This window comes from Cannabis sativa, chromosome X (assembly GCF_029168945.1).
Source record: "Cannabis sativa cultivar Pink pepper isolate KNU-18-1 chromosome X, ASM2916894v1, whole genome shotgun sequence".
Lineage (NCBI taxonomy): Eukaryota > Viridiplantae > Streptophyta > Magnoliopsida > Rosales > Cannabaceae > Cannabis > Cannabis sativa.
The window spans coordinates 33628418-33642558 of record NC_083610.1 but is presented as its reverse complement, the minus strand read 5'-3'; positions in this window follow the sequence as shown (position 1 = coordinate 33642558).

The window sequence follows — 14141 nt, the reverse complement described above, 5'->3', positions numbered from 1 at the left end:
ATTTATTTTAAGTATATTTTTCCTAGTATTAAACTAGAGATTAATAATTAAGCCTTCTCTACACTTAATTATTTATTTCTTGAATTTAATATATTTAATTAATTTGAAAATTAAATATCTAAGTTGATTTTCATCATCATACTTAAATATTTCTTTTTCATGACATTTAATTAAATAGAAAATTATTTTTAGTTGAAATTTATTTTTTCAACTAAATTTAAATAATTTTCAAAATATATTTTTTCTTTATTTTATTAATCAATTTTCGAAATTGCATTTCTTAAATGCTAGAATTTCGAATTTTATCTTGAAAAATAAATTAAGTTGTAAATTAATTATTTATTTTAATTAATTCTTGGATCAACTTAAATCAATGATTTTTTCATTTATTGATTAATTTAAAATAAATTGAATTAAAGTATATTATTAGAAATTGAATTAATTAGTCAAAGGAAAATCTAGATAGATGATATTTTTGCTTGAAGTATTTTTCTAGTGTATTTAATTAAATAAAAAATTAATATTTAAGTTGATTTTCATCATCATACTTAAATATTTGAAATTTTTCTTATATATTTAATTAAATAGGAAAATTATATTTTTTGTTGTAAATTAATTTTATTAATTAATTTTGGGCCAACATTAAATTAGAATAATTTTTCTAGGATTAATTTTTTATTTTAACATGCATTTTCGAAAATTGTATTCTTAAATACTTTAATTTTTCGAAATGCAATATATATTTATTGAAAATTAAATTTGAGTTGTAAATTAATTTATATTAATTTTGTAACAACTTAAATTGAATATTTTTCTAAATATTTATTGGAAATTATTACTAAGATGGAAATAATTCATGTTATTTTTATATCCATCTAAGTAAAATTTATAAATATTAAATTAAAATTTATATTTAGAATTTTTCATTCTAAATTGGAAATTTTAAATAAATATATATTTAAAATAAATAGATTAAATAAAGAGAATCAAAGAAAATACAACTCACTTTAAATAATGAGCTTAATTATTATTAAGATATTCGATCTCCATTGTTGGTCTTACAAAAGTTAAATGTTTTCAATATAACCTCGAGACGCTAGACTTCGTCCCCTATGGATGGTTATTCGTTGAACGCATTTAACACCGTAAGATTTCATTTGATAAGTGTTTTGTAGGTTTTCGTCTCTATTAGACTCTCCCCTACGGTGACTACTTAGAGATAAAGTTATGAAACATGAAACAATGGTGGAAGCTCATAAAATGAGAATAACCTTGACTCTCGCCTACCGGGACAACGTTGGATTCTTATTTTGATCGAATAAAAGGTTGCTAGAATGGTTTCTATTTTAGATGAGCTGACAACTCTATTCAATAAATGATGCTTTGACTCTCGCCTACCGGGACACTGTATCAGTTTGTTGAAAACCTTGGAAATTATTTAGGATTATATGTTTTAGTATTTTCACTAGTCATTCCTACTTGCTATATGTTTATAATTTCTTAATTGTGTATGAATTTATATTGAACCATGTTATTTTCTGTTATTAAGTTGTAGTTTAATTTTGAATCTTCATTGTTGGTCTAACATGTTTGTTTTTCTAATGAGATAAATCCCTAATGGATTTTCATCATTAGACATACATAATAGTGTAAGATCTCGAAAGATAAGTATTGTATATGCGGCATCTAACTGTTCATCAATTGATGACACCTTAGACTAGTATTTTTACAATATGAAACAAGAAGATTACATAAATAAGATTACTTTGTCTTTCGCTAATCGAAGCATCGTTGGATTCTTATTTATAAACGAAATTATCCTAATTCCTCTTAGCTTACTCATTTCGAATTAGCTTCAAAACATATCATTGGATGAATGGTCTATAAATCATTTCATGTCATTATATTTTCTCTTAAGAAATTAAATGACGCATATGATTATAATCCCGAAATTCTATTCCCAATTGATATAAATCCTCAATCTTAGAAATCTCCTACTTGTATGGGCAAATCTGACTTAGAGTTTGTATTAGTAGTGGTGGTCCAAGAAAGAATTACTCATTATATTTGGTTGAATTTAAGTCTTTGACTTTAATTTTAGAATCCAAACAGAAATTTTCTTATATTTCTAATTCCAGAATACAATACAGTTACACTTTCTCAAGTGTTTAATATCCATCTTCTATTAATGGATTAAAACTGTATGGAATATGAGTTAGGTATTCTGTGACCAGGATCCACTTGCAGTATTCTAAGAACTCTTTGATGTAACTAAACCTATGTCATCAAAAGACACTACCACATTTTTTTTAATCTATGGCATTTGTATCTTGTTCATAGTGGATTTGACAAGATCAATCTCTGCAAAGAGTTAATATGCCTATATCCACTAAAAGTAGTTCATCTCATTCGCAGATGGATGTACATTCAGGGGTTGATATGAGTTTTTCGTTGTATTCTTAAAACGATAACTCAAGATTATACCTTTTAGCAAAGAAATTTGAAATGTTTGAAAATTTCATTAATTTCTAGCAATGGTTAAAACCATTAAGGTAAGTGGTTAAAGATCTTGCGAACTGATAGGGGTGGAGAAATAGTTAGTAGATATGCAGTTCAAAGATCATTAAATTGATTTTTGAATTATATCCAAACTTACCTCCCCAGAAATTTCGAGTTGCATGTTAATGATTAGTTACTAGTCGTTGCCTAATTCCTTCTATGGTAATACAATTTCAGAATGATGTAATGGTTGTATACTTAATGTAAATCATTACTAGATTCATGGATGACCTAATCAAAATCTTAAGAAAAGCTAGAACCATTAACCATGGTTTGTTAGCTATTCTAAGTGATTAGGGGTGGACCATCCCACTGTCAATAGATAAGAAAGTGTTTGTTCAAACAAATACTACTTTTCTAAGAAAATGACTAAGTCAGAAAAACAAGTAGCAAATAAAGGAGATATTTAATTCTTGATTCCAAAAATGTTCTATCATCTTATATAACATATGATGATCCCACTGCCTCTGTTGTCTTGTCACAACCGAAGAGATCAATACCATTTAGTTTTCTTAGACATAATTCACGGTGCCTTGTCGTAGTGGGAGAGTTTCTAGGAACTCACCTTCTTATGACTTGGGAGACACTAGTGATTAAAATCCATTGTGAGTTTAAATAAGTAATGGATTGTCAAGATAAGAAACTAAGAAGAAAGCCAATAGAACTGTGGTTTAATCCATTCACATGGAATAACCTAAAGTTTTCTATTACAAGGACATAAAAGGAAATTTTAGTTAATAAGTCCATTCAATGGACTTAACAAAACTTCCTGTTCCTAGTATTATAGGTTTGAGTTTATCTAAACCTATGGCTTGTGGTATACCTGGTAATTACTTACTCTAATGCAAGCAACTTACTTTAGTAAGATGCTGAAGCATTTTCTTTCTAATGACAATCTATAGAAGCTTCACAACTTCTTAGGTATAGATTTTATTTATCTAAGGAAAAGTCTCAACTATTCCAGAAAAGATAAAGCCATGAAAGAATTTCTTATATCAACAGTGAGAGGTCTTAGATATGCTTTTGTATGCCTTAGACCAGACACTCCGCCGTTGAGTGGGAGTAATGAGTAGGTATCAGATTAATCCAGGAGAAGAACATTGGAAGACAATCAAGTAAATCCTAAGATTAAGAAGAGGAACTATATGTTAGTCTATAAGGGTGTGTTTAAAACTCTTAGACTACACCATATCAGATTTCGAAATTTGCCTATGTGCTAGTAAATATTTCTGATAAGATGGTGGTTACTCTGGGGGTGGAATAGTGATTTTGGAGAAGTGTAAAAACCTATCTGAAGTCTCTAGGTCTACCAGAGAGAGACTGAATGTTAAAGCTGCAGGAAAGGTACTTATTCAGTCTAAGGAAAGTTCTATACATCTTTGGCACCATTCCAAATTGCCTTAAACTACTAGTGTTAATTTCCTGATTAACCAAAAGTAGTTGCCAAAGGTATAGAATCCAGTATCCCAAGAGAGTAGACATATAGAGAGGAATTTCACATTATCAATGATTTTGTGATTAAGGAAGAGTAATAGTGGAGAAAAGGTTGTGGTTAATTCAACCTTTCAGATCCTATTACGAGGAGTTTACTACTACTACACTTGATTTGTATATCAAGGTGTTGAGATTATTTGAAACGCACTTTTTGTTTTATATTAGTGCAAGTGGGAGTTTGTTGGGTGCCCTAAATAAAACTCATTTCAATATAATCAGATTTACTTATTAATATAGATCAGAAATAACAATTAATGTTGCATGGTTCACATGATTTATTTCATGATTATATGTACATAATGTATAAATTCATCTGAAACCCTTTTCACATACTTGATCCTGTTTATTGTGCCGTCAACACATTGGAAAGTAAACATGACTATGTGAATAAAGTTTCCTAGATTTATCAGACACAGGGTTTTACTGATATGATAATCTACAACAAGAGTTTACTTGTATTTGGAGAAATACTATGTTCTTTCCAGAACATTGGTTAAAGTAAAGCTCAGGTTGGATGCATGGAGTATGCATCGGAAGGGACCGATATTGAACTTTGACTTAGATTTAATTAAACTTACCGTAAAATCTATTCAAGTCAATATCGCCTAGTTGATCCTAGATCAAATGATCTTAATCCTGTTATGATTAGGCTCAATCTTGAAAGGCTATTCGTGTTCCTTGAATTGTTAGTTAAGCCTACTTTTAAGTCAGGGTGATACGTACTTTTTGGGAACACGGTAGTGCAATTGAGTGGGAGCGCTAGCATAAACATGGAATCTATAGCTTCTATTTGGCGAATAGTAAGCAAAGGATGATCACCTTCGAGCTTGACCAAACGAAAATAAATGGTGGAGATCTCATTTCACATAAGCTGAAATATCATTTATACGGAGTTAAGTGTTTTAAGGATAAAATACATAGTAGGGTGTTACGGTAATTTAATCCCTTTACTGTGTAGATCATTCATATAGAGGATAATTGATCACATTAGGATTATAACAATGGATAACTAATGATGTGTCTATATGGTGGAACATATAGAGCATTCTATATACTGAGAGTGCAATTCTAAGTTCTATGCGTGGATTCAACGAAGAATTAATAAGTTAGTGAATTTTAGTGCTAAATTCTTGATCTACTTATTGGAAGCTCGGTTATATAGACCCATGGTCCCCCCACTAGTTGAGATAATATTGCTTGTAAGACTCATGTAATTGGTTTTGATTAATCAATTATAATTCTCAAATTAGACTATGTCTATTTGTGAATTTTTCACTAAGTAAGGGCGAAATTGTAAAGAAAGAGTTTATAGGGGCATATTTGTTAATTATGATACTTTGTATGGTTCAATTAATAAATATGATAAATGACAATATTATTTAATAATTATTTATAGTTATTAAATAGTTAGAATTGGCATTTAAATGGTTGAATTAGGAAGTTGGCATTTTTGAGAAAATCAGATACAAAAGGTGTTAAAATTGCAAAATTGCAAAAAGTAAGGCCCAATCCACTAAGTGTATGGCCGGCCACCTATGTAGGTATTTTAAGTTAATTTTTTCATTATTTTAATGCCATATAATTCAAATCTAACCCTAGTGGAATGCTATAAATAGATAGTGAAGGCTTCAGGAAAATAACACTTTTCTTCAGACTTCTGAATCAGAAAAACCTGAGCCTTCTCTCTCCCTATCTTTGGCTGACCTTTCTCTTTCTCTTTCCCTCTTCAATTTCGAAATCCTTAGTGTATGAGTAGTGCCCACACACATCAAGTGATACCTCAATCATAGTGAGGAAGATCGTGAAGAAAGATCATCAGCAAAGGAGTTTCAGCATCAAAGATTCAGAGAAAGAGATCCAGGTTCAGATATTGATAATGCTCTGCTACAGAAAGGAATCAAGGGCTAGATATCTGAACGGAAGGAGTCATTATATTCCGCTGCACCCAATGTAAGGTTTCCTAAACTTTATATGTGTTTATTTCATCGTTTTAGAAAGTTCTTATTTAGGATGTTAATAAACATACTTGTGAGTAGATCTAAGATCCTGGTAAAATAATTTCCAAGAGGACGCCACCTCCGAATTCAAGCTATTGTCCTTCATGGACGCCTATGTCGGCTACAACCAGATCAAGATGCACATTGCGGATCAAGAATGCACTAGCTTTAGGACCGATAAGGGGGTATACTGCTACCTGGTCATGCCTTTCGGACTAAAAAATGCTGGTGCAACATATCAAAGAATGGTTAATCGAATGTTTAAAGGCCTTCTGGGACGAAACATGGAGGTGTACGTCGATGACATGATGGTCAAATCAAAGGCATGTGCAAGCCATGCAGATGACCTCGAAGAATGCTTTGAAGTGGTTCGGAGATATGGAATGAAACTTAACCCGAAGAAGTGCACTTTCGGGGTTAAATTAGGAAAGTTTCTGGGATTTATTATCAGCCAGCGGGGGATAGAGGCAAACCCGAAAAAAATTCAAGTCCTCCTAAACATGCCTTCTCCGAAGAAGCACAAAGACGTACAAAGCCTAACTGGAAAGGTTGCCGCCCTGAGCCAGTTTATTTCCCGTTCCACAGACAAGTGCATTCCCTTCTTCAACATCCTGAAGAAATTCCAAAAATTTTAATGGACCGAAGAATGCGAGGAAGCATTCAAAAAATTAAAAAAGAACACATGGCTAAACCTCCAATCCTGTTAAAACCCGTTCTTGGAGAAGACTTGTTACTATACTTAGCCGTCTCTGAGAATGCGGTCAGCGCAGCCCTAGTCCGAGAAGAGGAAAAAACTCAGCATCCCGTGTACTATGTCAGCAAACGCATGATAGGGGCGCAGACACGATATCAAGTGATCAAAAAACTAGTTTTTTTGTCTCCTGATAGCTTCAAGAAAGTTAAGACCCTACTTTCAGGCTCACCCAATCAAGGTGTTGACTAACCATCTACTCCGACAAGTCCTACAGAAGCCGGAGGCATCCAGGAGACTCCTCAAGTGGGCTATGGAATTAAGCCAGTTTGATCTACACTATATACTGCGCACTTCCATAAAAGGACAAGCGCTAGCGGACTTCATAATAGAGTGCAATGAAGTAGAGGCTAGTGAAAACGTTCCAACGCCACAAACCCCAGCATGGAAAGTATTCGTAGACGGAGCCTCCAATGAAAATGGATCCGGGGCTGGGGTAGCAATGATATCTCCGAACGGACTTCGACTCCACGCGGCCCTACGTTTCGAATTCACAGCTTCCAACAATGAAGCTGAATACGAAGCCTTGATTGCAGGGCTGAGGTTAGCAAAAGTCGTGGGTGCCACAAGAGTAGAAGTCTTCAGTGATTCACAGTTGGTGGTAAACCAAGTGTCGGGAGAATATCAAACACGTGGAGAAAAAATGGCTACGTATGTAGCAATTGTCCGGGAACTACTCCATGAGTTCATGGACTACAAAGTTGAAAGAATCCCCAGAGAAAAGAATGCCCACGCAGATTGTTTGGCTAAGTTAGCATCAGACAGCGAGATTGAGAAATTGGGGGTGGTACCCGTTGAACGCCTCACGGAACCAAGCATTAAAACCAAAAATATTGCGGTAGCGGTTGAACAAGAGCTCAACTGGATGATCCTCATCATCGAATACATAACCAAAGGCGAGTTGCCCCAAGAGAGGACACTGTCCAGAAGGATACAGTATCAAGCACACCGTTTTGTGATGATGGATAACATTCTCAACCGAAGAGGACTGAGCATGCCGTACCTAAGGTGTGTTCGGCCCCTGAAGCTAAGCAAATTATGCTAGAGGTCCATGAAGGGTTCTGCGGAGATCATACAGGAGGCCCGAGTCTCTCAAAGAAAATACTGAGACAAGGGTACTTCTGGCCAACCATGAAAAAAGACTGTATAGACTATGTCCAAAAATGTGATTCGTGCCAAAGATTTGCGAACATACCAAGAGCCCCCCCCCCCCCCCAACGAGATTACCCTGATGACTAGCCCTTGGCCCTTCGCTGTCTGGGGGATAGATCTTATTGGGTCCCTACCAACGAGAAAGGGAGGGATAAAGTATGCCATAGTAGCAGTAGACTACTTCACAAACTGGACAGAGGCTGAGCCAATGAAAACAATAACTGCTAAAAAAGCACTAGACTTTGTTATCAAAAATATAGTGTGTCGATATGGCTTGCCTCACAAGATAGTCTCAGACAACGGAAAGCATTTTGACTGCGAAGAATTTACCGACTTTTGCAACCAACACGGAGTCGTCAAAAGCTTCTCCGCAGTTTCAAGGCCACAAACGAACGGACAAGCAGAAGCGGTCAATAAGATCCTAAAAGTCACCCTAAAGAAAAAGCTACTGGGCTGCTAAAACAATTAGCCTGAAGAATTGCCAAGAGTGTTATGGGCCTACCGGACAACCCCAAGAACCACAACCGCCACTTGCCATTTTCATGGCATACGGCTGTGAGGCAATGGTCCCAGTGGAAACGATATTCCCATCCCACAAGAGAACGACTTATGATCCAACAACAAACAAGGCTTTATTACAAGAAGCGTTGGATCAGATTGACGAACTCTGGGATGAGTCTCAAATACGAATGACATCTTATCAAAAGAAGGTGGCTAAACACTTTAACTCGAAGGTTAAAAATAGAAAATTTACTATTGGTGATCTGGTCCTAAGACGAGTCTTTCCAGCCACTCAGGAACCCGGAGTGGGGGTAATTGGGCCTAATTGGGAAGAACCATACGAAATCGAGGACGAAATCGGCTCCAGGACTTACAAGCTCAAAAGAATGGACGGAACCATGGTGCCTAGGGCCTGGAACGCTGATCACCTCCGAAAGTATTACCAATAGTCGAAAAATATAAACTCATGCTCTGTAAAGTAAATTTGTACCGGACAAGTATGTGCAACCTCTAAATTAATATTTGTAAAGTTGAGTGCCCTAAAAATAATTTTCATGAAACTCAGGGGGGTAGTAAGGCATACCACACGGACAAATATAAAACAGGCCAAAAGTTTAACGAACTTAAAAAGCAAAGTATGTATTCAAGCATAGATGTAAAAGATGTTCAAACCCAGCAAAAAAGCTCTAAAAAAATATTAAGGGCCTTAAATTGTCTCCCCTTAAGAAAAAATATAAATTATCTGAAAGGGGAGAAAAAAGGACTGTAAATGTAAATAAAATAAAGAAGAAAAAAAAGAGATAGTGATAATAGCAATAATGGTTAGCGGTTGGCTTAATCAATATGGGGCGGAAGGCGAGGCCCCCTGCGCTCCTCTAGCAGGGCATCAAGTCTCTTCTTCTTCTCCCAGAAGCGGACAAGAACCTCCTCAGGCTTTGGGTAGAAATTGAGCTTAAGGTTTTGACCGTTAGTCTGCCAGGTCATAAAGACACCATCATCAAAGTGCTTGGTGCAATGCTTGCAGACAACAGGGGCCAGGAGCTCATCCCTTTTCACCTTCTTCAAGACCTGATCTTTGAAATCTCTGAGCTCCTTCACCTCAACGGTCAAGTTGGTCGTCGTCTGCAAGTCAACCTGATCCAGCTCCTCCATAGACTTCAGCCTGGCAGTCAGATCTTCAACTGCCTCGTTGGCCTCCCTCAGCCCGCGCCTCGCCTAAGCCACGACCTCATCCCAGGTCTTCAGCTCCTCCGCCTTGGCCTTCAGTGCCTCCTTATGCTTCATCTCCGACTGAGCCTCCCTCTGTTGGGCCTCTTCCCGAAATGCTTTCCTCTCAGCTGCCAGATCTCTCAGACTCTTCATGGCCTCGTCCATGCCCCCGAACTCGGACATGACGTACCCATGATCAATTAAAGTCTTTGAGAGGCGACCGGTCTCTGCAGCGATCTGGCAAAATAAGAAAAAAGAGTTAAGTATGAGAGATCATATGCCACAAAGTGAAGTACAAAAGAAAAGAAAAAACCATTAATAAAGACTTACCGCGGTCATAGCAGCGCTGATATCCTGAATCTGATAGATAGAGTTCGTGGAATCGCAGGCTGCGTATCTTTTGGCCGGGAGTTGGGTCAGGTTGGAGACAAAATGGCTCGTCAACTCGAAAGCGAAGGGAGCAAGGGTAGGACCGACGAAGCGGTTGAACCAGTCCGTCAGAGGGCCATGTTTAGGTCCCAAGCGTTCCTAAAGGCCTCTTCGCGTAAGGAATTTTACTGAGCCTCCTATAACACCTTTTTTAGGGCTTCCACCTTGGCATTCCCCCTTGTGTACTCGGCCATGGCATAGTTATGCTTGGCAATCCAAAGTTGCTGCCTCTCCTCATCAGCGGGGACGGGAGTAAGGATGATGCTGGGAGGTACAGTGTATTTCTCGGCTTCAGGCGGAATCCCTGAATCAGAGCTGACGGCCGGAGTGTCCACCCTCCTAGGTTTTTTGGAAGACTCAGCCTCCACCATCTTGCCCTTGCGCTTTCGGTCCAACGGGGCCACGATCTCACCTTCCTCCTCCTCCTCGACCTCCCCGTCTTCATCGATTAAGACGATTTGGCCTAAGGGCACACTAGAAGAAGACCTCCCCTGGTTCACCGTCTGGGCGGGTGCTGGAGGAAGAGCAGAGTCTGGGCTATATGTTTGGGCAAGAGTCACCAAAAGATCCTCCATTGGCTGGGCTGCTTCAAAAAGACAAATAAACTAAGTGTCAGAATGGCCATAAGAAAGTATGCACATGAAAATAAAGCGGTAAAACTAGTCCTACCCTGACTATCTAACTCAGCCCTAGCAAAGTCTTGCACTACAATACTGGCTTCATCATCCCCAAGAAAGTTGTTCGAGGGGAGAAACCAGCTGGAAGGCAGATAAGCTGAATGATCCAGGGGAATAGGTGCAGGAGGTCCGGAACCCATCCGGGACCGGCCTAGAAAATGACCTAAGTTGGAAAAATAAAAGGCCTTGGCATGATCACCCCACCGAGTGGGGGGCATCCTAAATCTAAGAAGACGCTCGTCAAATCCTATAGGCCTACACCGGGAATACTCTTGGGCAGAAATAGCATGATGAACTGTTAAGGGAGACTTACCGAATCCGGATGTGCTAGCATCAGGAGCCCCAGTATTGGGAACCAGGAGAAGCGTCTTTCGCCGAGAGGGCGTCCGTTCTTTACCCGCTTCCAGTCGAAGGGTCCTCCCAGCGGTGGCCTGAGCCTTGATATAGGCCAACTCATGTTTCCTCCTAAAGAGGTACTTTTGGTACCGGTCCTCCGCTGAGGCGATGATGTCCTCCCTGAGTGCCTTTTCAACGTTCGGGGTACGAATATTTGGGTAGAGAACCTTGGAGAGATTGAAGTCGTCCACTGATTGACTCCCTGAGATGAGCTTGGCCTTCCGGCAGTTCTCCGTTGTGACCAAGTCCCCCACGTTAAGACCTTTCTTGTCATAAGTGGAGAAAACCCTGGCATGCTGGAGGAACAGCTGGGTAGGGGCAGTACGGAGAAGAGAAGGGATCCTGACCCACTCCGTGAGGAGCTTCGGGCGATCCACGGCTTGGAAGCCTGAAGAGAAGAAAAAGCGGTGGCGATACTCCTTAACATTCTTTTGATAATTAAAAGGGACAGGGCCCTCGTTAGAAGGATGGTCCCGGAGAGTGAAAAAACAGTCCTTAAACTTGTCCCCCTTTTTGGGAACAAACACAAGTTCATAAAAATATAAAATTTCAGCCGGGCTAGGTGAAGCCCAGCCTCTGGCTACATAAAAAATAAATAGGCCTGAGAGCAGGCGGTAAGCTTGGGGAATAAGTTGGTAAGGCGTGAGGCCAACAAATACAAGTAAATTAATGAAATAATCTTGAAGGGGAAGCATGGCTCCGGACATAAGATGGGTCTGGCTCCAGGCTCCAAAACCCCCATAATTGTGGTTGGGCGTCTCTTCGTCCCGAGGTAAGCGATGAAAAACCCAAGACGCGGACGACTTAATCCCAGCAACCGTCACGATCTTCTCCAATTGATGAGCGCAGATCAGGGTGGAGCGGAGTTCATCCGCTTCCCAGCCGTTAGAACGGCACGTGTAGTTCTCCTGGGCAATCGGGCCCTTCATAACTTCCTCCAGGGTGGCCAGAGCGGCCGCCCCCTTCTTAGAAGACTTAGTTCCTGACGCAGGGGTAGACATGTGTGGTTCTGAAAAAAGAAAGAATCCAGTAGTTAGACCCCAAACCAAACCCTAATTTTAAAAAAGGGAATGGGGGTCCCCTAACCGCTGGAAAGATGCCCCCTCCGGATGTCTGCCAAAAATGGAAACTCAAAGGACTTTCCTTAGCAAACATCGGGTGCAAAAATCCCAAAGGCAGCAAAAGCAGAAGAAAAGCGAAAAACGCAGAATGTGGGAGCCAAAATCGCCCCATGCCCTAAACAGTCTTTTGACAGAGGGGTCGATTCTAAAGAAAAATGGAGGAAAATAACAAAGACACAAATAAAGAAGATTCTACGCGTTATACAACAGACTCAGTCAGAGTTATTTCCCAGAAATCCAACACTCAACACAGAAGTTCTATCCTAACATGCAAACAAACGATAGAAGGCACAAAGTGTCCAGAGAACTTACATGAAAGTTGAAGGCTGGGGGTCGGTGTCAGTCGACGGTATAAGGTGGATTGACAATGACGGAGGAAGAGCAACAAGAAATCTGTGGTGTCTGAAATCTTTTCTCTCAAAAGAGCTCTTGCGAAAAAATGGCAAAGTAGTGAAAGTAACCAAATGAAGGGAAAAGGCTTGCTTTTATAGGCCAGAACGGGTACAAAAGCAGCTGTGATCAGGCGTCATCGTGCGGTGAGAATCGCAATCGATTCACATTCTGCAGATCTAACGGTTGGGATAAGTGCTCATCAGGGCAGCTAGAAATGCTTGAGTATTTGTCTGACACCAATTGAATGCGCCGGATCATTAATGGACAGGAAACGAATCGTTGCCTGCAAAAAGCAATAAATATTAATGTTGACTGTCATAAATGCAGCCCACGCGCCCGAAGCACGTGCCAGGAAATCAATGAGACAGTCGGAGGCACCTAAGCAAGCCTCGTTTACTTCACACCAAACGAGGCTTGGGGGGTAAATGATGGCCTTAATTTCGCCCAAAATACGTGGCCAATATGACAACGACACGTGAGTTTGAGAAGCACAACCATTAGATAAATCGACTAAGTAGGTCGGCATCAGGAGTGTCAACGAGAATATGCTATCCTGGTGGAGAGGTGAAGGCTCCACGTACTCCCGGAGATCAGGGGATTGCCAAGGGATCTCCGGGAGGAATAGGACCTTATTTGAACAGCCACCTCTCATTTAATGCCGCATGGGAGAAAACGTATTGGAACTGCCATAAGCAATAAGTCTGACGGCGTAACCCCTCTTTTGCAGCTATTACTCTATGATTAATAAGGTTAGTGACGGCTACTTTATGAGGGATCACATCAATCAAGAAGGGATAAAAGACTATATCCACCTAACCCCTAAGATACCTAAGGTATAGGTCATGTATTTCCTATTTTCTATCTGCTCGGAATATGTGCCCCTACTGAAACTACACAGAAAGACAAGTGATTCAGTTCTAGGGATCACCCCAGAAAAACACTATAAATACCCCCCAAATGCACTGAGATGGGGGTCGAGAATTCTGGGTTCATAAGAATTAAAGAGAGCAACTAAAAGGAAAAACTATCAAGAACATTCTCTGTAATAAATACTCTCATAAATAAGAAAGACTCGTTGACTAAGGCTCATTAATGCCACAATCACGTAAAAATCTCATGCATTAAACTTCCTACAGCTTTCTCATATATATTATTAAATTGGTTGCCGAAAATCTCGATCAACAGTATGAAAATTACATGCACGGTGATCTATTCATGTCAATTTTCAATTAATTCTACTATACTTTATAGAGTAATATAAAATGTCAATATGCATAAAAATTGAAGTTTATAATCTTTCTCTTTAATTATATATAAATTAATTACATATTTTTTAAGACCTATTAAATCTTTAATTTCATTATAATTAAAAAAGATGATACTGACTTGACAATTTAATAAATTTTTTATTATTAATGTAAAAATAAGGTAATAATTTCAACAAAATATGTTAATTTCTAAA